This window comes from Falco rusticolus, chromosome 9 (genome assembly GCF_015220075.1).
Source record: "Falco rusticolus isolate bFalRus1 chromosome 9, bFalRus1.pri, whole genome shotgun sequence".
NCBI classification, from domain to species: Eukaryota; Metazoa; Chordata; class Aves; order Falconiformes; family Falconidae; genus Falco; species Falco rusticolus.
In genome coordinates, this window is record NC_051195.1 from 21666964 (window position 1) to 21691369 (window position 24406).

The 24406-nt window shown below is 40.1% G+C and overlaps 1 protein-coding gene across 8 annotated transcripts in view; it reads left to right on the forward strand.

The window, feature by feature from the left end:
- The first annotated feature begins 5778 nt into the window (after positions 1–5778).
- The window catches only part of PCDH15 (protocadherin related 15), a 442830-nt gene continuing 424202 nt past the window's right edge, over positions 5779–24406 (forward strand). For all 8 annotated transcript variants that reach the window (XM_037400858.1, XM_037400859.1, XM_037400861.1 and 5 more), the window contains exon 1: positions 5779–5895. The gene's annotated coding sequence lies outside the window, so the exon portion shown is untranslated. The remainder of the gene's footprint in view (positions 5896–24406) is intronic.

The window sequence follows — 24406 nt, forward strand, 5'->3', positions numbered from 1 at the left end:
CTTGCAAGGGAAAGGAAACACTTTCCTTTTGGTTTTTTATGCTGAATAAAAGTTAGCTGCCTGTAATGACAGCAACTGTTGCAGAGGTGCTTACCTATGTGTGTAAGAAGGAAGTTTTCTGTTTAAACTGTGCTCACAGGTACCGATATGGTGAAGGTAATTCCCAGGGGACAGGGACAGGAGCAAAAACCTGCCTTTGTCATGCCATATTCTAGAATGGGAACGTAGCACTTCATAGAAAAGGAAGAAGATTGGCGTAATCAAGTTTAACAACTTAAAGTAACACGTGATCTAATTTAAGTTCTGCTATAGTCAAAATTATATGTAGATCTTTGGTGAAGTGTGCTACTTTAGTGTTTATCATCCTGAAAATTCACTTCCTAATTGAAATTTTTCATTACTTAACCTATTTGAGTGGAGAAGTTGTTTTATTTTTTTCTGGATTACCCAAATAGTTTATCTCCCCAGCATAAATAAATGTCCTTAGGCAAAACCAGCTGAACTGTGCTCTGACATGTTGCTTTGCAAAGAAAATGCTCATAAATCACTTACTGTTGTGAGAATTTTTTGTTGTTTTAAGGAGATTAAAATCTTCCTTCCCTCTTTCTTACAAAAAGTATGCAGACACTTAGAAATGAGCGCCTCTGTCAGGAATGGATCTATGTTCATACTTCCTTGATATAAGCATTATTTCCTATTTCTATCATTATATTCAGCAGGATCCTAGCTTTTTTAATATTATTCTTATTTAAGATCAATGGAGTTTAGTTGCACTGAATGTGAATGTTGGCTTTGTAACCTGTATAAATCATAAAATGAAGTGTTGTTCTCTCTTCAAAGTAATAATTGGGTATAGATCACAGAATGATCTCAGATGAGAAAATTCACTTGAATGCTAAGGCTTCTATTTGACAATTAAGTGTACCTCTGTGATTCAAAAAGGTAAATGTGACATTTTTTTCTGAAAGGGTGCAAGGTAAGAAATGGGGTTTAAGTTGTCAAGTTTACATCAAAATTATGTTTCCTTCTGAATGTATAACAATATAATATTTATTTCTGGATAATTGTAATTCAGTACAATGCAAACAAAATCTCAGTTTTTCTTCATTAATGAGCTGCTGTCTCATTATATGAAGATTGGTAACAATCTGATATTTGATATTAAAAGTTGATATTAAAATTATCAGCAAGAATGCAGAATAATTCCAGTGTTTCACATTTTGAATTTATTGGATATGATTTGTCATTATTCTTAATCTGCTATCAGACACACCATGTAACAGATGAGCCGAGCAGCAGAGAAATTTGCAGGATCATCTGTATTATTTTGTAGCTGAGCTGGTTTTACTATTCTGTGTTGGATGTTGACCTGCTAATGTCAAGGTCATTATAGATACAACCAAGTCTAGCAAGTACATTATTTAGATAAATTCCTCTGTTTTGAACTGCATATTGAGGGCATTGAAGTGATTATCATTGTGCCCTGGACTAACTCCATTCCAAGATTATTATTAGATTTACCTGAGGCATATACTCAGACTTGTTGAGCAGGAGGTACTAGGGACCATAATCCCTCCCAGGGCCCTTGTTTCCCTGTACGTATCCCTTAGGAAATACATTTGTTTCTGCAAGAGCACTGTTTTCAGCCTTGATTCACCTTGTGCTCAGAGCATGGCCTACTCATGGGTTATTCCTTACTCTTCCCGTTATTTTTTTTTTATTTGGAGAGGAAGGAGGTGGGATAGGAGGCACCCCCAATCAGCTGCACGCTTGAACTTGGCATCCAACACCAATTGTGTCTTTTTTTCTTGCACTGTTCCCATAGCAAAACCAGATTGCTGGCAGTGAAAAGCCTGAACACCACCAAGCAGTAAACAATATACCTAGGATCTTTCACTGCTGGCTGGTTTTTCTTTTTTATTTTTCTTCTTTTTTTTCCCCTGGATGTCTTTCAACACATGGTCTTCTAAAGTATTCTGCTGCTGTGAGCAGGTGGCTAGTGGAGAACACTGGGGACAGGACAGAGGTTGGTCAGAGCTCAGCAGGCCCTCTGGTTTCTTACAGAACTGTTCTCATTCCTGAGAGCTGCAGAGCGGCTGCACAGCAATGACTTTATGTGCTCACAGAGCATTGTCCTGGAGTCCATTTTCAACCAGTATGTTTTCACCAAGCTAGACTGTGAGCATTACTTCCCTTAAATCAAGATCTCATCTGATCCAGTCTGGATAAGTAGAAGGGAATGAAGCATGATATTGATTCCAGGAGTAAATCTGAGTGTCCTACCCAGCAGTTACAGCTCTTCAGGATGAGCTCTCTGTATCGGTTTTGCCGGAGTGTCAAAACAGTTGGAATCTGTGCTGAAAAAAGGGGTGTGGGCTACCTGATCTCCCTTAGTCACATCGGGGCTTCTTCCAGATGCTGGCACTGTTGTGACAGGAGTTTAGTCTCAGTAGGTACTTCTGCCTGGTGGATATGAATCACAAGAGGTGGAAGTGCACCAGCAATGAAATATGTATGTGAACAGCATGCTCTGAAGGATGGTGTATTGTATGTCTGTGGAAAAATATGGGTGTAGAAAAGCTAACAGACAATTGACAGTGAAGTTTGAAATTCCATACCTTTTTTAAAAGCTGATTATTGCATGATAATGTTTGGGAAGTGGTGTACCACTGGAGAGAAAAGGGAAATGACAGCAGGGTAGAAGTGAATTCCACTGAATTCAGGATGTGACTGCTGAGACCTCAGCACTGAGAGAGGTCCTCCAAGAGCCCCTGAGAAGAGTCAATGAGCGGAAGAAAGCATGAGAAAGGAAGTAGGGACGGCCAAGAGGATGACACAGAGAGGAGGATGGAAGGAAAAAGCGATATGATCACCCAAGTACATGAGGAAATAGCACAGTAGAGAAAGAAGAGGTTGCAAGAGGGAAGAGGTGCACCAGAGACAGGAGGAGAAAAGAGTGAGGAGTAGGAATTGGTGGGGGTAGGCACAGAGGAAGTAAAGGCAGTAGCTGGAAAGTTGGGGAATGGCAAGGAAGGAGGAACAGAGGTGTATCACTGAGACTTGGAGCTTGTCAAAGGATTGGTGCAAATATACAAGGCATGGAGAAAGAAGAGTTAACAGGAAGGGAAAGTACAGGAGAGCTGGAAGGAAAGGAGGCAATAGGGATAAGAAATTATTAAGTTTAAAGCAAGGGAGCTATTTTAATGAGGAAAAATTATGTGAGCATAATTAGCATTTAGAAGGGAGAGAGAAAAGGCATTGTCGAGATCTGGACCATATTTTTAATTATGTTTTCATGATAAAATATAAATATGGGTAAACCCCCCTATATTACAAAACTCTCTTCTCCATGTATCCCCTTGCATTTGGCAATTACAGAAGGAGAGTGAAGGAGAGGTTTGAAGACGACAGCATAGTGGTTCTGCAAGTAAATTTGTACGAGTGGCTTCATACATACATTGATGAGGGAAGACAAAAATAAGGGCAAATGGGTGGTGAAAACAAACACCGCTGGTAGAGCATCAGCACAGGTTTCTTCCTTCCTTTTGTTGTCTCATCTAAAAGGACCTAACAAGGGTGTTTCTAAACAGTCATTCTCTGTTAGCACAAGCTATGTAGCGGTTGCAGATATTGAGGTTTCAGTTCAGAAAATCCTCAAAGCATAAGGAGAGCCTTCCTTCCTCTTACTCCTTTGCTAGGCTCAGCATATGCATATGGAGAGAAGTTTTTCTTAACCATAGAAGCAATTGTTCCTAACAGTCATCTGATTCAGTCAAACACTGACGGTGTGGACTGCTGTGCTTTTCTCTGGAGGTGTTTCATCCAGCTCTGGAATACTTCAGCATAAAAATTAGGAATGGAGTACAGAGCAACATATGGAGATGGAAAAGGGATAAGGGGTTTATCTGCAAAAGATTTTAGACTAGATTGTTAATCATATTGGTCTTTTCTGTATAATTCATAAAAAACCCACAGGTCCTTCTGTAATGTTTTACCCTTTTTCCTGTAAGAACTGAATCAACATAAAAATGAATTTGGGGAATACTTAAAGGTATTCTTAATCCACCTTTGTTCTTTTCAATGTACTTTAAATATGTTTCCATTAACTTTCACAATACTGCACAATGTGTCTGCTTCTAAGAGCTACTTGACCCTTGCTCAAAGTCTATCACATAATAACGCATTAACATAAAAATGATTCTAAGAGGTGAAGTTGAAGGCATTGAGTGGTTACAATCTTCCTTCCTCAACTGGATAAGAAATGGGAAGAAAAATATTTTATATGCACATTGTACATTTCTTCAACTGCATTATATATATCCAAACGATGGAGAATTTTCAACAGCAAATAAATAACAGCTATACAGAGCATTTAAAGAAGCAAATACTGCCACTGCTAACTTCAGAAAAGAAACAGAAAATCTGGATATTCAGTGTTCTGTGATTTGCCGTGGGCGCAATGGAGAAGCCAGATGCCTGCATCCTTTCTGCTCCTCGTAGCTCAAGTCAGTCTGCTCCACCCACATGCACAATAAGCTCATTGGCACTAGGAAGGTAATTATTTGCTCCCTGCTTGCTTATTGTATGTGCCTCAGCATCGTAAAAACTGGCAATGCTGCTGTTGTGTTTAACTCATGGCGAAGTCTTTTTTCTTTAATCCTCAAGAGTCTAATATTAGTAGAGACTCAGAATTGCAGAACTGTGAACTCCTGGTTGTGTTTTAAGACTCTTATCGTAAACATTCACACTTATTCAGAGGAGAAAAAGTAAATTAACACTGTGATCCAAAGGTGGAAACAAAAGGGTAGCCTCGGAGTCATACTAGTTGGTGGGTTTTTTTGTAAAGGCTGATAAAAGTGCATTGAAACTCACCCTTTATCCAGAATGGAGAAAAAGATTCTTTGGAGCAAAGTGGGTAATTCTCTCCCTCTGGTTCTCTGGCAGGTATGTTTGATGAGCTGTTTGCAGTTTGTGTGTGTGTATTTGAGGTGGGCATCTTTTTCTTGGAAGCTCTCAGTGATAATTTAAGTTTTCTCTGTTTTCTGAGGGAAAAATGGAATTGGAGGAGGGGAAGACCTGAAGGTGAAAAAGTGGGGAAGGTGTGGACAAAGCCTAAAAGGGAGAGCTCAGGCTTCTGTTCGAGTAAGAGAATGGATACCCCTGCCAAATGATGCCCATAGACTTTGGGAACAAGCCTTCGTCTACAGACATCAGAGAATCATGAGGGGAAATACTGCTCTGAATTTAGGGAAAAATATTTATTTAGTGGTGAAGAACAAAAGAATGATCTACAGTTTCTGTCTCTGACCATTTGTCACAGAGTTGCAAAACATCCTGTTCAGAGAACAGGGATCAGAATTCCCTGGAGAGCAGTTGCATAAGGACACCAGAACAGCAGAGAGGAGGGATCTGTTGTTGTGCATTTGTTACTGTCATCAGGTAACCGTGTGATCATTGAGTTAATCAGGGTAAACATGCATGGCATTGGTAGTAGGTGGTCTGGCAACTAATTCACAGTCAGAAAGTGCTGGTCTTAATTCATCTCCTCTGATACTTTTGGTGCAGATAATAATAATGAATGGGCAAATCTTTTTTTTTTGTTTTCTCTTGACAGATGATTTAGGAAGGAACAAAATGCTCTTCTCTAACAGTAGGATTTTAAGACCTTGGGGACTCTAAGGATTTCCTTCTTTAATCTGTGGGAATTAGCCCTGACTGACAAGGAACTAGCATGCAGTTGACTTACAGTCCTCAGTTAACTTGCAGGTATATGGTATATAGAACTACGGGAATAAAGTGGTTCTAGCTTGAAGTGGAATTCCTATGAAGATCCAACCAGAAGTGTCAATGCTGGAACAGAGGTTGCCATTGAATCCTGGGGGGAAATCAATACAGGTTGGATAGAAAAAAGAACTTTTTTTTAAAAAAAAAAAAATCTGTAGTATGTAGTAACTACTAATCAGGGCTCTGTGAATAACTGTGAAAACAGGAATAATGTAAATCATTGTGTAGTAGCTTACTAAAAGTAAATTCACTGGATATTGTACTGCATAATACTGTACGTATAGTATGCTATGTTGTAGTGCTTTCTGATGTTCAAGCAAAGCTTTAAAATAGTGTCTCCGAAGACAGCCTTTTTAGCCTTCAAAAAATGTAGTTGTGAGTGACCATTACAAAATAGTAATTTGAAGAACAAAGGTTCAGGTGGTGAAAAACAGATAATCAACTGAATGCATTGAGTGTGGTAGTGGGAAACAGTGCACAGAGTATGGGAGAATGTACCAGAGAGAGAGAAAAAAATATGCCAGAAATCTCCCAGACAGGATTACAGCTTTTCAAAAATTGCTAGTTGAAGGGATGTCAGATGTCTCATAAGAACTAGTATTTGGATATAAAATACCCCTTTCCTACAAAGGACATTTCATTTTTTGTGATACATCTTGCTGTCCTTTTATTGCTGAAGGATTAGCAAATCATTTAAGTGGTTTTTTTGTTTGTTTCCCCTCTGCCTACTGTCAGCTCACCTAGTGAGGAGAAAGCAGAATGCAACAACAGCAAGCAAGTTGGGTTCAAGTGGGACAGGAATAAAATGGTCTTTATCTGTAGCTCACCACTTGCATCCTCATTGCTGTAGTAGCGAGTGGAAGCCAGGCCATCATCGTATGGTTGTGAAGCTGTTGGTTTGAAAAGCTGAACAGCTTTTCCACAGAAGAAAACAGTTTTCAAAGCTGATATTTACTTTGCCTGCTTGTTGACAGCAACTGAAGGGCATAAGCATCTGAACCACAGAGATGTTTCTAGGGCAAGACCATGGCATTTGGATGTTATAGACACTACTGTACCACCAAGAAGAGACCTTCAGACACATCTCTCACAGCCATTACATTCAGAGAAAGAAGAGAGAGAATTTTAATTTCTATTAATTGTTTTTTTTTCTATTTCTTATTCATTGGGACTTCAGTAGTGTGGCACTGTCTTGTGCTTGAAGTGGTTGGATCTTGTTTGGTGTTCCAAGCTTGGGTAGGCTTAAAATGGTGGAAAGGGGTGCTTCCAGGCTTCAAGAGCTGTTAAACTCTTATACCACCAAGTATAATGATACATTAACTAGACACTTTTAAATAGAGATGTGTGCATATATCTCTCTATGTATATTTTCTATTTTTATTTATATACATATATGCCTACAGATATGTACTTGCTGTATTTGCTACATTCCTCTGCCCCTTTCAAATATTAAGTGAATTTTAACAAACCTTCTGCATCTTCTGGGGTGCCTGGATCCTAACCAGAATCACCCTTCGTGAGATTGTGAGGCTCGCTAGGATGTGCTGGTCCTAAAAGCCCATAACTGTGCTAGCATCGCACCATGCTTGAGTTTAAAAACCTTGCACCTGAGCAGCTGTACTTAGCCTCAGCACCCTGCCACATTGCCCTGGGCACCCTGCTCAGCTCTGAGTCTCTTTGCTATACTAGGCTGTGCACTGTAAACATGACACCAGATGCCACAACAGTGACCTGAGATAAGAGGAATTTACCCAAGCAGCATCCTTTCCATCAGGGTTGATGTGAAAGGAGAGCTTTGTGCCCACCCACTGGATTGATGCTTTGGAGATAGATTTTTATTCTCTTTCTTCTAAGGTTAAGCAGAGTTCACATTTTCTGTTTAAAACATGCCAGCAGAAGGGGATTCTGTCCTAGGACTTTCTCTGCATTTTACACTAAACAAGCCTGATCACCAGGCTACAGAGGAGTTATCTCTTAATCTGGCTTTGCAGCCCAGTAAAACCTACTTTGCTGGCAGGGATTCAGCAGTAGATGTGAGGAGTATCTCTACCAGAATTGTTACTTCCCTGGTGCTTAGAGCATTTTTCTGCAAAACAGAAGTAGTATCTTCTTGTTTTCTTCTGGTCCTGAAGGGCTTGAGTTTGGTTTCATTTCCTATGTGGAAGATGATAGGCACCTCCATCCCTTATATGGCAGGATTTTTATAGAAAACTGTAGTCCTAACTTTGTGAAAGGCGTGCGACGTGGGAGTTAGGTTGTGGGAGGTGATGTGTACAGAAGCCAATATATGTGGGTCCTTACTCTCTGGTTTTCACTTGGCTTAAGGTGGGAGATGTTGTGTTTCTCAGCCTTGGTGGGACTCAGTTCTGAGTCTGCACAGACGTGGAGCTTCAGACAGCTGGGAAATGTGAAGGATAAAATGCAGCAATACCTGTGGTCTTCCAGCAGCGCAGAGTTACTATGTGAAAAAGGAGTATTTCAAGTCTGTGATTTGATTTAGGCATTGAAAATCCCATATTTCCCTAAAATCTTGTTTCAGTTCAGGACTGCCAGTGTGGCCAAGTTCTGCCACATTGCCCTGGTCACTTTTCCTTCTACTCTGCCCCAACAAGCCTTACCACTGAGATGAGGGTCTCACGTATACCAGGCTCTGAGCACGTGTACATTGGTCAAATTCCATTCTGTACAAAGCCCCCACGTGTTTACTGAGTCCTTTTCCTGACAGTTTTGTACAAATATTCTGAGACACCAAAAGGGCTCCTGACACATAAAGCACAGTTTCCTTGGCAGGGGTTGGGTGGGATCAGGCCCCCAGTGTTGCCTTTGCAGTAAGAACTACAGGTTACACAGTCATTAGCTGTGCTGTGCTTTAGATGAGAAGTTACTGTGCTGGTTCCATCTACTTAAACCTCCTGGTTCTTTAAATAGGTGTCCTTGGCCAGCTTTTCTCACTCCGTTAATCCTAGCACAGATGAACTGGCATGAATATAAATGTTTATGGCAGTCTTCACAGCTGCATATGGAATATATCTGATTGTTTGCCTATAGTCAGTGCTGTGGGTTTACAATTTGATGCTCTATAAAGAGTCTTAGATAATCTTTCTGAAAGGAGCTGTGTAAATGAAGATATAATTAGCTTTATGGTTTTGGGTTCGTTTTTTTTTTTTTTGGAAACAGATATCTTTTAATAAAGCACTGGAGCACAGAATAGCCATTTCCTGTGATTTTCATTCACATAATATTTATAGTGCTACAGAACAAATGAGCCGTTGAAAAGGGAGAAAAATTAATACTGTGAATGAACTTGCCTTGAGAGGAATTTGTGATAAAATTATGAATCTAACAAACTTCAGTAAACCAATTACTGTTCCTCCTGGATTTGTGAATATGAAAGCTCAATGGGATTTGATGTAATCCCTCCCTGTGAACAGATGGGCAGATTGCAGGTCTCTGCAGAATGCGTTCCAGCCCTCCCAATTCCTTCCACAGTCGGCTGTGATCGTGTTTCTTTACACCTTGCCTCTTGGTGACAAAAATACTGAAAAAGGCACGAGCAGAGTCAATGAAGATGTTTGTGACATGCCCCTGTGCAAATTACGTTTAGTTTTTTTTTCATCCAGTACTTCAAGTCACATAGAAGAAGGATGGTCATTTTTGAATGCCCAGTGGCACATTACAATGGGCCTACTAGTATTACTGTAGTTAAGAGGCAGTCAGCAGGGAATTATAGACCAGCCAAATTTTTTACTCCAAGTTCAAACCATAAAATTCATAGAATGAAATTATAAGAACTAAACCAGGAGCAATTTTTAATTCTCCTCCCTCCCTGAAATCAGTTTGATCACAGTTATTCACTTGCCATCTGCATTTTCTGCCTTCAAGAGCAGCAAACTTTCTGCTTTTCAGGAAGATAGTAAAAAAGTTGCATCGGGTCATAGCTAAAATGATGCTGTATTTTGTCTAGTGTAATTCCAACAACCTCCTTATGCTGCTTGCATTGCTCCTTACATTGCAAAACATAAAGACATCTATATAGTGGGACGGTGCAAGTAGTTTTGTTTGCCTCAACTGAACTACACAAAATCTTAAAACTATGAATATTTTTAACTGTTTTGTACAGTTATGGTCTTGCTTTTAACTGGAAATATGTATGCTGGTAACTTTAAGACGTGATCCAGCATTTGTTTCCTAAGTAGTAACTAGCATTTCTCAAATATATTTTGCAACTACTCAGTAATGAAAGAAATTGCTGCCTGCTTATGTGAGTATGTAACTTACTTGGAGGCAAAACTAGGAGTGATAGAAAATTTATGTTGGGAGGTCTGTGGTTCCATCTTCGGGCTCAGAGCAAGGCCAGCTCTGGGGCCAGAGCAGGCTGTTCAGGGCCTTGTCCAGTCAGGTCCGGAAAACCTCCAAGGACAGAAACTGCCCAGCCTCACTGGCAACCTGCAGCACTGCTTGCCTCTGCTCTTGGAAGAACATTATTCCCTATATCCTTACATTACTGTTTCAGCTTATGGCCGTTCCCTCTCCTTCTGCCACATCTGAGCCCCATCATTCAACCAGTTCACCCATTTTTTTGTTAGATTGTGCCGTCCTCACTTGGATACAAAAATGTTGTGGAAGACAGTGCTGAAAGTCTTGAGAAAGTCAAGGAAAATGACAGCTGCTGTCCCCTTATCCGCGTTTTATCACTTTATTATTCCTGTCATTCTACCACAGTCAGGTTGGTCAGGCATGATTTAGCTTTGGTAAATCCAGGCTGACTGATCCCAGTCACCTTTTTCTCCTTCATATGCCCAGAAATGTGTTTAGGGAGGACAAGCTCCATAATTTCCAATGATTTTCATGTCATATAAGGTACTTAAAATAGCTGGAAGATGGGAAGTAACTTTATACAACTATATAATTTAAAAGGCTAAGATGGAAAACCTGTTGTATCCACACAGAATTGTGAGCAGAATCAGAGCCATGCAGCAGCTTCACAATAAGTCAGAAGATCTGTCCATCTTGCAGAGTGGTGGGTTGAACTTGCATTCCTAAGAGTACGTGCTCCTGGAAATAGTAGGTGGGGATAGGGTCAGTGAAGAACAAATAAGGCTCTAGTGGGACCTTAGTTCCTGCTTTTGTAAAAAGCAGGATTTGTTTTCCAGACACTTTATCCCTGAGAGCAGAAAAATACACCTCTGGGTCTGGTAATACTGTATTTTTATTTTCTCCGTGCTGCTGTATAACTGTAAATACATTTCAAGAAGACTTTGGCATGCTCATCAATTGGTTGCACAGAAAATCCTCTGTGAAATGATGACCCTGGATATGTTTTGGACATATTCATTGGTGAGATACAGGATCCTCACAGAAGGTAAAGAAATCAGTGAGCACCTTTCAAGTCAATCGTTATTTTTGTTAGTTTTCATGCTTCCAAAATAACTTCCTTATGCAAAGCACCCAAGTATTGTAGACCATAAGGTGAATTAGTTCCTTTTGATAATGTTTTGAGAAAATTTGAAACTAACAATAGGGTTCTTGTAGCATATAAAATATTTAAAATACGTGTTCATGATGAAGCAACTTTTTTCTTTCACTGTGCGGCACTTTGTCTAGGATAGTCCTTTCTGCCTTTACAAATTTTTTTTGTTGTAGGGGAAAGCAAAACCCTGACTTAAAGATTTTGTACTGCTGATTTAATGGGAGCTGGTCTTAGCATTTTGAGAACACGTGAGTGTTGAATACTTGTTACAGAAGTATATGTTTGTGGCTTACACTATGGACAGGTGTATCTCACAGGAAAGCTAAAGCTTAGTAATAGAGCAAACTGAATGCACACACCTACACTGGGAAAGAGTAATTACTCTGGTTTTTGCTATATATACACCAGGTTTTTAAATTATTATTAATTTATTTTTTTTAAGTTTTCATTGTTAGGTCTCAGTGTTACTGGTTTTATCGGACAAAGAAAATGCTCGTTCTGATTAGTCTGAATTAAAGTTTTGTGTGTTTCTTTTGAAAGAAATAAAGATTTGAAGTCTTACTGGTAGGTAGAGCTTGTGTATGAGAACCAGTAGCTTTAGACAGTTTTGCAGTAATTCTTTATGGGTTTTTTTAGAAGAACCGGTGAGCAATTTTAGTCCCAGCACAGGTTTTCAAGTAATTGATGTACTATGTTATTATTTCATAGAGGTTACTTCACCATACAAATCTTTTGTAGTGAGCTCCTATTTAGTCTCACCCTGTAGCCTGACAAAAAATACCTTATTTTGAAAAAATGGCATTTTTTGTAATAGGGACAAAAGCACAGTAGGAAATTGGCCCAGAACCTCTGAAGTTATTTTGCTTTGGCCACAAAAGCCTTTTAGAAGATAACCACCAGCTTTTATTTCCAGATTAGTCACATTTAGCTGGTGCCCATACCTTGCCAAGTAGATCTGAAACTGTCATAGCATTTTCTCCATTTCACAGCAAGTTCTGTAACTACACTCTCCTCGCTCACACTGGAACTTGCAGCTGTAGATACTACTCTTTAAAGGTAAGCCCAAATTTGGGCAGGTTTACTTGACTGCTTACAGGAGTAGGCTGTGGAAAGGGTTGGTGCTTGGTGTGAAATCCCACCTGTCCTTATCAGTCGTTCGATTTTTAATAAACTTGGGTAGATGCCTGTGCAGTCTCAACATGAGTTGCATTGTGAGTCTGTGCAGCCTTTTCTGCAAATGGGAGTTTCAATTAATGCTGTTTCAATATAGCGAGGGTAAATAAAAGACTGAAATATTTCTTGAAAGGCGGTGCTGTCTTCTGTTTTAGCCAGTCACATCAGGCACCTTTATTTCGGATACCTTGGCCTTAACTAGCAGCATCGTTGTGTTGGGAAGGGCTTTAAAGAGATTACTCCTGTCCTGTCAAATGATCTCATAAACAAGCCTAAGCTGCTTCGTCCCTCGCCGCTGGGAAGGCAGAAAGAGCCGATACCAAGCTGCCGGGAAAGCCGGTGGGACTCGGAGCAGGACAGCGCCCCGCGCTCGCTGACCCTGGGACCCGGAGCCGCCTCTGGGGGCCGCGCAGGCGTTCGGGGGCGCCGGGGCTGGGCCGGGCCGGGCCGGGGGCCGGCGTGCGGCGCGGCGGGCAGGGGGCGGGCACAGCAGTGCCGGGCCCGCGCCCAGTACCCGCGGGCAGGTGGAGCAGCTGGGATGCGGAGCGGAGGGTGGCGAGCGGCTGTGTGCCTCTCGGGCTGATGTGCGTAGGTATGCTTCTTGTCGCTGCTATTCCTTCGGTTATTTCTATGCCAGCTGCGTGCGCTGCGCGGGGATCGCTGTTGCTCTGTGTTTTATCGGGTTTCCTCTGGAAGCAGAGTGACGCGCAGTTGCGGCGTTGTTGTTACTCCGTGCAGAGCCTTGAGGGGGGAACTTGCTGCGTGACCCAGAGCGGCAAACTTCGAACTTCTAAGTCAAGCTGGGTTTTCTTCTTGTTTCTTTCTTTCCCTTGGAATTAAATCGAGGTAAGATTGACCACAGAACTAATAGTTTATTCATCTGTTTAGAAGAATCTGTTGCGGTGCACCCCTCGTTCCGTTAGGCTTAGAGTGGGGGGAGTCGGTAAAAGAGGTTTGTTTGTTTGGGCAGAGTGTCCTTGGGGAAACTGAAGTCTGTCTTTCCTATCAGTGCAGTTTCCCTGCAGTGATGTAGGAAAGATCTTAGCACTTGCTTTTCAGCTATTTGTAGTACAAATTAATGTTTGTTGCAAAGTATAGCTCCTGCAACTGTTCTTCCCTTTCTCAGAGGAAGTTATTTTCAGATGGCAAGCAAGATTTTGGCTAATTTTTGCAGTTTTTAGAGTTAAGGCTTAGTGTATGGCTAATTTGTTGATATGCCTCTAAACTCTGTGCGATAGTAACTGTGTTAGTACTTTCTGGTTAGTCTCTTACTTCATCCCCTTCTTCTCATGCCACCGATAACCTGAATTTTTTAAAAAAATTCAGGGTTGTTTGTCATACCTTGAATATCCTTCATATTTAGCTGTTCTTACTGCATAGCTTTTTTTTTTTTTTTCATTATTGATTCCTTGTCTGTTACTTTGGCTGGGCTAGGGTATTATTTTAATAATTACACTTCCTGGATTTTTGCATTTTCCTTGTTCAGCATTCACTACAATACTACTATCAATGTAAAGATACTGTTTTAGGTAAAAAAAAATAAAATTTGCAAATTTTAGTGATTACTGGCATCTAATATGGAGAACTGTAATCAAGTTTATTATACTTTACATACAATTTGAAGACAAAATGGGTAAGTGTGTGTATATATTTATACGCAAGAAGGAAGCTTACCTATAAATGCAGTGCTATATTGTTGCAAGAGGGTAACAGGTTGCCCTGTGAGGTTAACTGTAGGTCCACATTTTGTTACTTCTTATAAAGTCAGCTGACTGGTATAGTAAATAATGAATGATATTAATGCTAATGTATTGTGGACTTTTACAGGACTGAGTCTTGCTTCAGAGAGTTTGAGGCATTCTGTATGAATTCTGAGTTACTGTTATCTGAATGTAACTATTGCTTTTGGTTTTCTTTTCCTGGGGAGGCAGAAGACTGGCTAGCCAGCAGGGTTATTTGATGCATTTTGTCTATCGGTGTAAGTGCTCAGGTTTCAGGAACATAATCCACGTGGCTTTGCAGTTGCAACCCTGTGAAATAAGAGTGTAATTTAATGAGAGGATTGCTCTGCTTAACAATGAAGTGCTCCTCTCTCAGCTGTTGTACTGAGCTGCTGAAGCAAGAAAGTTCCACCCAATTGCTGTGTTTCACACTTTACCCTTGGAGAGTGAATATACACACTGTAAAGTTTGGGGCTCGATATCTTCTTTATGGTTTTCTACTTGTGGTAAATCACTGGTTGGAATAATTGTATTGTCACCTTGTGTCATATTTGCTCAGGTGTAATAGCATTGCCAGAAAGTCAGTCGCCTGTAAAATTGTGGTGCAAAGTTTTTAATGTTCTTTGGAAAGGTGGTGGTGGGGGTTGTTAGAGGATTTTTTCCTTTAAAAAAATGGAAGTGTTTTTTTTTTCTCTCCTTTCTTCCCCCCCCCCCCCCTTTTTTTTTTTTTTCATATGAGCTTATTGGTTTACTGGTGTATGGGATTCTTTGATGATAACATCTTTCCAAGAAATGTTTATGCTGAAGAAGCATTTGCTCAGAAATACTTTCAAATCACATGAAATGAATGAAATTCAATCTGTTAAGATTAAAAATAAAATCAAGTGGCCATGTTAGAGTCTGGTCTTTACTTGCTGTACAGCTAAATTGTTGTAACAGTTAAAGGTATAAAGTGGGAATTGATTCCTTGTGTCCTGCAAGCTTTGGTTTAAGATGTCCAGTTCTGAGCTTCATTTCTGCTTTTTAAGTTGTATGTGTGTGTGTGTTGATTTTTTGTCTATGAACGTCCATTATCCCCAAGTACTATCCTTTTTTTTTTTAAAAAAAAAAAAAAGGAAAAAACAAATTGTCATGAAGATTGGACTTGTGAAGGGCATTTGTGTAATTTAATGTTGATATTGAACTTGCAGGGCTGAGATGTGGTAACACTGACATTTGTAGCCAGTTTTTGCACCATTGGCTCTAAGTTCATGATTTTAAATATGTGTTAGGAGCTTCAGATTGGAAAACACCATCTGTGTCTGCAACTGTGGTTCCTGCTACTGCAGCCTTAATGCCTTACCATTGTTAGCATACTTACTAGGTCCCATCTGCATTTTTTTTATTCTTCTGTCACTGGTGCTCCCTTGGGTATCTGGAGCTCCTGACACTCAGGTCCTTCTCCTGATTTCCAGAGTAAATACAGTCTTTTTTTTCCCAGTATTTTTACTGTCTTTTTTTGATGCCTGTTTCACCTGACATTCATATTTTAACATGGTGATCAAGATGGTGTGTGGCATTCATTTTTATGCATAACCAGTGTTTTGGTTCAGTGATACCATTGCTTTCTTGTTCCTATTGCAAGTATGTCTATTCTGGATCCAAGTATCACATTTGCCAGTTTGCACCTGGATCACATTGATGGTTTATAATTGTGTGTAATTATCTAAAACACCTAGGTCGTCCTCCTGTGCAGTGTTCACTGGGAAGTGCACAGCATACCAGGAAACGTCTTGTACTTCCTGGGAACGTGATCTTGAGTTGTGCCTTACTGAATTTTGTCCTGTTGCTGTTCAGTTCTTCAGAACATCTAGTTATTTCTGTGTAATACCTATGTCCTCTCTTCCAGTATCTATATCTCCGCTGTATTATGTGTCATCAACCTATTTCTAATTCCAGCAACAGAGTTATTGGTTGAAACGCTTCATAAGATCAGTTCCAAGACTGATTTTTAAGACCTAATAATTACTTACGTTTTCAGGACTTCTGCTGTTGTGTCCCCTTGAACCAGATGCTCACCTACCTATAAATTCCGCTGCTAGTTGCAGCTTAACTGATAGTTTCCCATGTGATGCTGCTGAATACTCTGCTAAAATCCAGATTAATGAGATCTACAGCATTTGGAGAATGTTATCTGATGAAGTAATCTCTTAGGTTAGTCTGTCACAAGCTACCTTGTGTTAAACCCATAATAAATTTGGTTAGATTTTCCACTGCTTTCAAGTCTCTAGAAGAAGATTTTAAGGGAAGCATACTTGGTCTCTATGCCACGGAAGTAAGTGTTATAGTCATGTAGAAAATTCTCTCTTACTTTAAACATGAATAACTTATTTCTTACTCTTTAATTGTATGCAGTATCCTAGTTAAAGAAAATGTCTTAGTAATGTTCAATCTTGTGTGCCTTTTATTTAAAAACTCTGGGTTTGGCTGTTTAATGGCCCCTAAAGTTTTTATTTCACTTTGATGATTTCCTCTTTTGTACCCTTGTGTATCTTACATGTTTTCTTTTTTTTTTTTTTCTTCTCCATTCACCCCCTTCCTCTCATACCATAGTAAATGTTAATGCCCTTACTAAAAATAAGATCAAAATTTTCCTTTGTTACTTAGATTATCTTTCCCAAAATACCCTTCTTGCTGCACAGGAACCCAAATTTTCTTTTTCTGATCTTTCCCTACATAGTGAACCCAACAATCTTTTTAAAGCTATCAAACCCAGGAAAATACTGTGACTTTGAGATCTTCCTGAGATTCTGTTATACCAATTCTTACTGTGATTTTTTTTTTTCTTTTCTGAACCTCTTAATTGTTTCTGGTTTTAAGGTTTTTAAAAACCCGCATGTTTTCATTAAAAACTTTCTAATTTTAGTGCCGGTTAACTGTTAGATGTGTATTCACACAGAAAAAAATGTCAAATCTTTCTTCTTCAAAGTCTTTCTGTCCCTCTTCCTTCCTTGGAATACGGAGGGGTTTGACACCTTTGATTTGAAGATTGCTAGGCCTCCTTCATATTCAGATAGCTGGGCTCCTCAGTTCGGTTGATTTTTCTAGTTGGCTGACTTAATTTTTTTTTTAATTTTTTTTTTCAAAACAAGTGTGGATAACTCTTAATTACAAATCTGTTTTCTTTTGTTCTTCCATTTTGTTTAATCAGCTTATTGCCATTCAAATCCGGTTTCTGTGAGTGAACTCTCTCAAAATTGAGTATGAATTAACCTTATGTCTTCTACATACAAAGGTTATTCACTAAGTCAATCATGTATGAGAGTATACAGATTACACTGCTGTTAGTATTCTTTGCTGTTCATAGCTGGAAAATGAAATTTTTCTAATAGTGGCACAGTTTCTATATAGTTCTTACTCCTCTTAAGAACACTACAGCAATCTATGTATTGCTTCAGTGTTTATGGCATTACTGCAGTTGAATGCAGTTTGACTGGATTGGTTCTTCCCAGAGTGATTTTTATAAAAATGAATATTGAAGTTTAACATATGGTGCTCTCCTGGCTTTATGTCTCTCTCTCAGATGGAAAACCCTTTGAAGAATTTCTTCTCTGCTCATGGCTGGAGAAATAATAAGATCAAGTTAGCCGGTTGCACCATGTTTTGTTATCCAGGTTCCTGGCATTTATATGTAATTATTCTCTACTAGCAGCTCTGTGCACCCCAAGAGAACCAGTCACAGTTAATGGCAGAACTCTGCCCAAAATTAGGCCAGACATGGTAACAGCATTAATGTTACAACACTTGTTAACTGTGGCTAGTGCGCTTTGTTGTAATAAACTGAATAATCAGAGTGGTTATTTCATCTAGAGACCACAACAGATGCAGAAGTTGTTCACTTTGTCCTGATGGAGCAGAAGCGTTTCTCATAAAGGATTCCTTCAACTGCTGCTGAGGCTGTTTTCTGTTCCACCTGAAGAGAAGTTATTTAAGATTTTCTTTTCTCTATCACAGAGTGACCATAAATTGGATATACATCATACTGTTTTACAGGTACGATGAGGCAATGCCACAAAGATAACAGACATAATCAAACCTGAAGCTTGTCCTTTGTAATTATTCAGAACCTGATCTGAAGTCTATGGAAGACAGTATTTCTAAGATTCAAATCTTTGCTTTAGTGCTTCCAGGTGGCATGGTTTTACAACCGTGCTACTGTTGTGCTTGTAACTAATTGAGTGCATGCTGTCTCTCTATATGTATGTACGGACTCATGTAATGTGTGTGTATGTATGAATATGGTAACTACTGTCCTTTCTTCAGGGTATGAGCTTTAGCAGTCAAGTGTGTCTTTGTTCCAGCCCTTGTTTTTGTGGTGCCCCGTTTATTTTAATGTAAGTTCCACTTGCTGAGTAGACCTTCTCTTTCTCTGAGCAGTAGCCATCAGCTAAATTGCCAGCAAATTCGTGCACAGATAGATATTAACTGTTGGTTTGATGGAAAAATATCTGCAGGGTTTCAGTGCAGAAATCCATTCTAAAATCTAGGATTTTAAGCAGAAAACCTTTGTATCACAATATATAGAAGTAATTGTAAGCTCTATTAAAGCATGGAATATATCTTGAAATTTTATAGCAGTTTTTAATGTCTCACACCTTTTGTAAAGTGAAATTCCACTATGACTTTTTGTACTGAAATTGTTCAGTTTTCTGAATATCACTGCTGCTTTGTCTTTGAAGCTGTATAAGCTGATTCTACTTTTGATGTGACATTTGAGATGCTACAACACCTTCTGCATTTCCAAAAAACTACTATTGCTTGGTAGTACTCTTTTCCATCCCAGCATACTAGCACACATTAGATTATAAAATAGATAACTGTTATTATTTTTAAGCACACTGTCTTAGATCAAACATATGATGAAAGAGTAGAGGAGGATTGTGACAATCGAATCATTTGGAGATATAATTTCTGATGATTCAGTGGGACAAAAATGGTTTGTTACAGTTTGCTTCTGAATGTACTGGGGCCAAGATGCTTCTAGGTTGCAGAAGAATTTCGGTTCATCAAGTGACTGTTCCTGATCTGGCCACAGTCTGCAGGTTGTGCACACTCGCTGAATCCCAGCCATGGAATTTGTTGAAGAGTTTGGCAGGGAGGAAGGTTTAGGGAGTGGTGGTTACTGGTTTTGCTACTCTTTAGTGTCATTGCAAAGTGCTTCCATGATTGTGAGCTGTGAAAGTGCATGATCGACCTGCTGCACTGATGGTCCTGGGAAAGCGCATTTTGATTTCAAGTTATCAGATCGTAAAAATTTGAGAAGGCAGTACTTCTACCTTGAGTATGGCCATAACCACAGCGCTCTCAGATCAGGGAACAGCCAAATAAAACAGCTGCTGTTTTACACAACAGGTCAGAAGCTGATGATGGGATACAGAGTTGTTCTTGGTCCATAAATTTATGGTCTTGGTTCATAAATAACCAACACTTAATTTTATTTTGGCAATGTACTTTCACACTGTATCCTTCCTTTAACAGTTTCATAATGAGTTTCCAGCATGCTTGATGCTTTGGGGACTCTATTTTAAAAGTTCTCTGCTCAACCTACTGAGCATTTGCTTTAGAAATACTATGTATTGAGAATAACACTATATTCACCACCACTTCTGTGTCTCAAGTTCAGTTTTCTGCATGCTTTGTTGTATCCTGAGCAGGGAGTGTAGTGCTGCGCCTTTGAAATAACTGTTAACCAGGTAAGCTCACTACACCATGCTGGTCTATGTTCTTTGTACATTGATTTAAAAACTGCTCAGGGCTGTTCTTGCTGAGTAGGCAGCGTGTTGGATAGCTTACCGTTCCTGGTCTGCCATCACAAAAATAGGTGAATTACAATACACCTGCCCTATCTCTGAAGTCATGAACCTCATAGGAAGTAAGCTAGACAAAATCTTCTTTGTTGCAGAAATACAGAAACAAATATGTAGTGAAGTGGCCACCAAGCTGTTGTTTGTGGTGGAGTTGACTCTTCCTAAGGTGAGGTTTGAGTGTAGCTACTAGACATATCATGCAATGTTGAATTGATTCATCCTTGCCAGGGCATCAGTGCTTAGATATGTAAGATTGATCTGTCCTGAGCAAAACGTAACTGCTGCTACTTGCCTAAATTATGAATGTTGTAAAGCCTCGACAGGTGAGATGCTCTGTATAATACAGAGTATTATACACGCAAGGGTGTGTGTGAAAGATGATATGCTGATGGAGGGATTTGGTTGCTTTCTTTGACGGCCCTCTCTTTTTGAGATCTAGTGGAGTTAGTTCTAGCTTGATAGAAAGTGCCCTGCTGTACCTGCCTGGTGGAAGCAAGATGTGAATGGCCTAGTCTGTTTCTGCTGGACCTTAAGAGCTTTGTTTAATTTGTACTGCTGTGACTCTTCAGTCATATGCGGTGTCCAATTTGTTTTCTAAATAGCTAAGACGGGCATTGGTGTTGCTTCTGCAAGTGAATCTTTATGCTGCACATACTGTTTGAAATGCAGTCAAAGTCTAGTATACTTGCTTGACCCAAGCGTACCTGTAAACAAGTAGAGAAGACATGCTTCTCTGTTAATTTTGACTCGTGTTCTTTGTCCCTGGATGGTTCTGATTTACTTGGATGTTGATCACACCATAGGCAATGCTTTCCTTAAAGGTAGGGAGCAGGGTAAGAAATTGTGACCCTGTAACTTAAAATTTAATAGCTTAAAATCTCCCAGATTTCCCAGCATCAGCTGGAATGTGGAGTCCACATTGCAATTTATGAGGCGTGGTGGACCATGGTTATTACTACAGTTGTTTCAGCTGATGAGTTGCACACTAGACATAGCACAAGGCTGCTGCTAGTGCTTACAGAGCTCTCCAGAGGAAAGATGATTGATTGATCCAAGGCCTAGTGCTGTTTTGGCTTTGGATCAACATCAGAGACCTAAGAATGCAACATGAACTATCCAGTGAGTGGACCTGTTGCTTATCTTTTGGTATAACTTCCTTCTTTTTCCCTACTCACATTGACTTAGCTCAATGCAAAACATTTCCATGTAGCATACATTAGAGATGTCTTTGTTCAGATAGCTTTAACCCCAGTAAAAAGCTGTTTTGCACCCTCTGTATTATATGAAACTGCCCTGTTTGTTTAAAAGTGTTTTTTAAGACCCACTGTTAAATAAACCCAGACAGAGTAGTGTTGTATTAACTGGCATGCTGTCTGCTTGGTATTTTTGCTGTTGTAAGTGCACTCTAAGTTGAGATTTGAACGGTGGGGTCTGTGAGTCTCCCTGCAAATGAATGTTTTGTTATCCAGCCTGTGCCTTGAATAGTTGCCACAGCCACTGTGTTACGCCTGCATCCTCCCCTAGGACAGCCTCTGCACCATGCCACAAGAAGAGTTAGAGGCCTTCAAAAGGCTTGTCTTGTTTTGTAATAGGAGCTGGGTCAGCTGTGGCAATTTCCAGGCACTGCACATATCTACACATACGGTGTCAGCGGGGGTTAATGAGGCCCCAGAGGTGCATGCTTGCTTGCTCTCAGGTGAACCCCTCCAGTTTCTGTCTTCCTCTCTGCTGCCCTAAAAATGGGAGAAAGCCCTCATACTCCTTTTTCCCCATGGTCTTTTCTCAGAAGGCTTATGAAGATGGTTGCCTCTCAACACACCCAAACTAGCACCTTGCTGTGAGCATGGGTATCAGCAGTGTCTCCTGGTACTTCTTATACTGAGGGACACTTGGAGCTGCTTGTTCTTCCCATCAAAGCCTCCCCTCCCCACAAGTCAAAAAGCTATTCTCCTTGGTAGGGGTGGTCACCCTCTTTAGACTGGGATGGCTCTTTGTCTTAGTAGGCATTGTGTCCCAGGCATGTTGTCAGCCTCTGTTTGCACCCCTCTTCAGCAGCAACATTATCTCTTTTAGGTGCTGGTCTGGCCTTGCTGAGGGCTTTACCCCTCTGGGTTGATCAGCAGCAGGTCCTTGATACTCATGTGGGATCACAGTGAGTCGTGAGCCCTGGCTTGGCTGTACCACCTGAAGTAGAGCCAATGGCAAACTTGTGTGCATTCAGCTCACTGGCACCGGAACTTCCCTGTGTGGGTGCAGAGTTTATAGTGTTTTCTGCAGGTTGCCTTCAGTTATCCCCTTGGGACTGCCTTCAGTACCCGTTGGCACAGCTTCTGCCCTAGATGCAGTCACGCCTCTCCCAGGCACCAGGTACCAGCACCTGAACAGGTTTCACAGCATTACCAGCCACGCTTTGGAGAGCACGGAGTGCTTTCTGAGGGGCAGGTAGTGCCAGAGCCTCTGCCATGGCTTGCGCACGTACGTGGGTGTGAAGCTTGAGCAGCATTGGTAGCACAAGCAGATGTCTGACTCTTGCTTTGTGCAGTTTCAAGTGGCTCTTGGATCGGAAGTCAGACTCTTAGTTTCTTTCTTAGCACAAACATTTACATATAATCCCTGAAAAATGTGACTTGACTTCAGCAGACTTGCAAGAATGCACAATTAGTAAGTAGAAACAGTGCTGATGTAGTCTTTGGTTTCTAGTTTGCAGACATCTGAGGTGCCAGTAGATGTGTGCAGAAAATGAGACAAATCAGAGTGCCTGATGGGGAGAGTAAAGAAAGGTTTCTGTACTTACTATCTCACCACACAACCTACATGATTGTTATGAAGTGAACTGATGAGAGATACTACTTCTCTCACCATCGTTAATTAGGATGCAAGTGTTTTCTGAATGTGCCAGATGTTTGGCTTTCATTATCTGAAAGTTTCTTTCATTTCCAACCCTAGTGAAAGGGAAGCTTGAGCACGTCCACCAACAGAATTATAAACAGTTTCCTGTATGAACGAAGAAAGCAGCATACTTAATGAACTGCATCATGGTAATAGTAAGTCCAGCTAATGAATGCTTTCCCTGTTATTTTAAAGAGGTGGCTGAGTGACATTTTTCTGATTCTGGATCCCTGAATCCGTATGGATTATTTGTCTAAGATAGGCTTCCTTTTATTTGAATATTTGTAAGGAGTTTATTTAATACCCTATATTTTACAGTCAGACTTCTGAGTTATTCAGTATACTCTTATGTGCAAAGTTGACTAAGGTAAGGGTATGTCCTCTAAGGTGCTAGCATTTAAAACAAAAAATCTTTACCAACAGTTTTTTGCATTTATTCTGGAGAAATCCAGTGAGCATTTTTTCAAAGCACTATAATATCAACTCCAATAACATTTTTTTTTTAATATTACTTTGTGTAGAAGGAGGAGTTTCTGAACTATAGGTTGTAACCAGATAGTTAAGACTTGAATGTTCAGTAATGCTCTGGTAAAACCACTGTAGATTCTTGACTCCATGTAATGAGGCAGTGTTACCTATCAGAATATTCGCCAAATATTTTGCCATACTACTGGACTGTTTTGGATACATGTGCAGCTTTGTATTTCTAAGGATTGAATACATGTTTTTTGGAGCATTGAAAGGCACTTGGATACATGGTATATTGCTGTGCCAGGTGGAACAGGTTTCTTCTTTCCAGTAATAGAAGAGAACTTGTTTCACGTGGTATTGTTTGAAAATATTTTCTTCAGCCAGGCAAGCTGGATTTGGAGGGGGGATTTGTCTGCAGTTCTTTAGCATTTAATTCTTGCCATAACTGATCTGGGAGTGATCTTCACCGCAGCTCAAGTGTGATTCATTGGTTTTTCTGATGATTGGAGCTGAGAACCTACTGGAACTAGTTACAGCTAACAGGAAGACCTGTTAGAAGAAGAGTAGGTGGCCTCAGGGTTTAAATGCAAGATGCATCTTGTAACAGATGAACTTACAGGGCTGTCCTACGGTGGTCCTTCAAAATTATATTCTTCCAGTCTAGAGGTGAGCATATAGCTGAAGCCTCTTCCTGGTGCTAGAAGCAAGGAGATTATTGTGAGTTGTGCTAATTATTCACATGAGCTTTGTGAAGGGTGAGATCATCTGAGGTTAATTAATTAATGTGTGTTAGCTGAATGAGGTACGATGCATTTTCAACAGGAAGAGGGGATGGCACTTCAAATGATCTTTAAAAGCAGTTTTCTCCCCCATTTTGCCAGCTTTGTGTATGCTATGCTTGAGAGCTTTAAAAGCAGTTTTCTCCCCCATTTTGCCAGCTTTGTGTATGCTATGCTTGAGAGCTCTTCTGCCAGAAGCAGGGAAATGCACTGACATTTTTGTGTTAGCAGTGGTATATATTTTTGTGTTAGCAGAGGTATATAGGGAGTTGC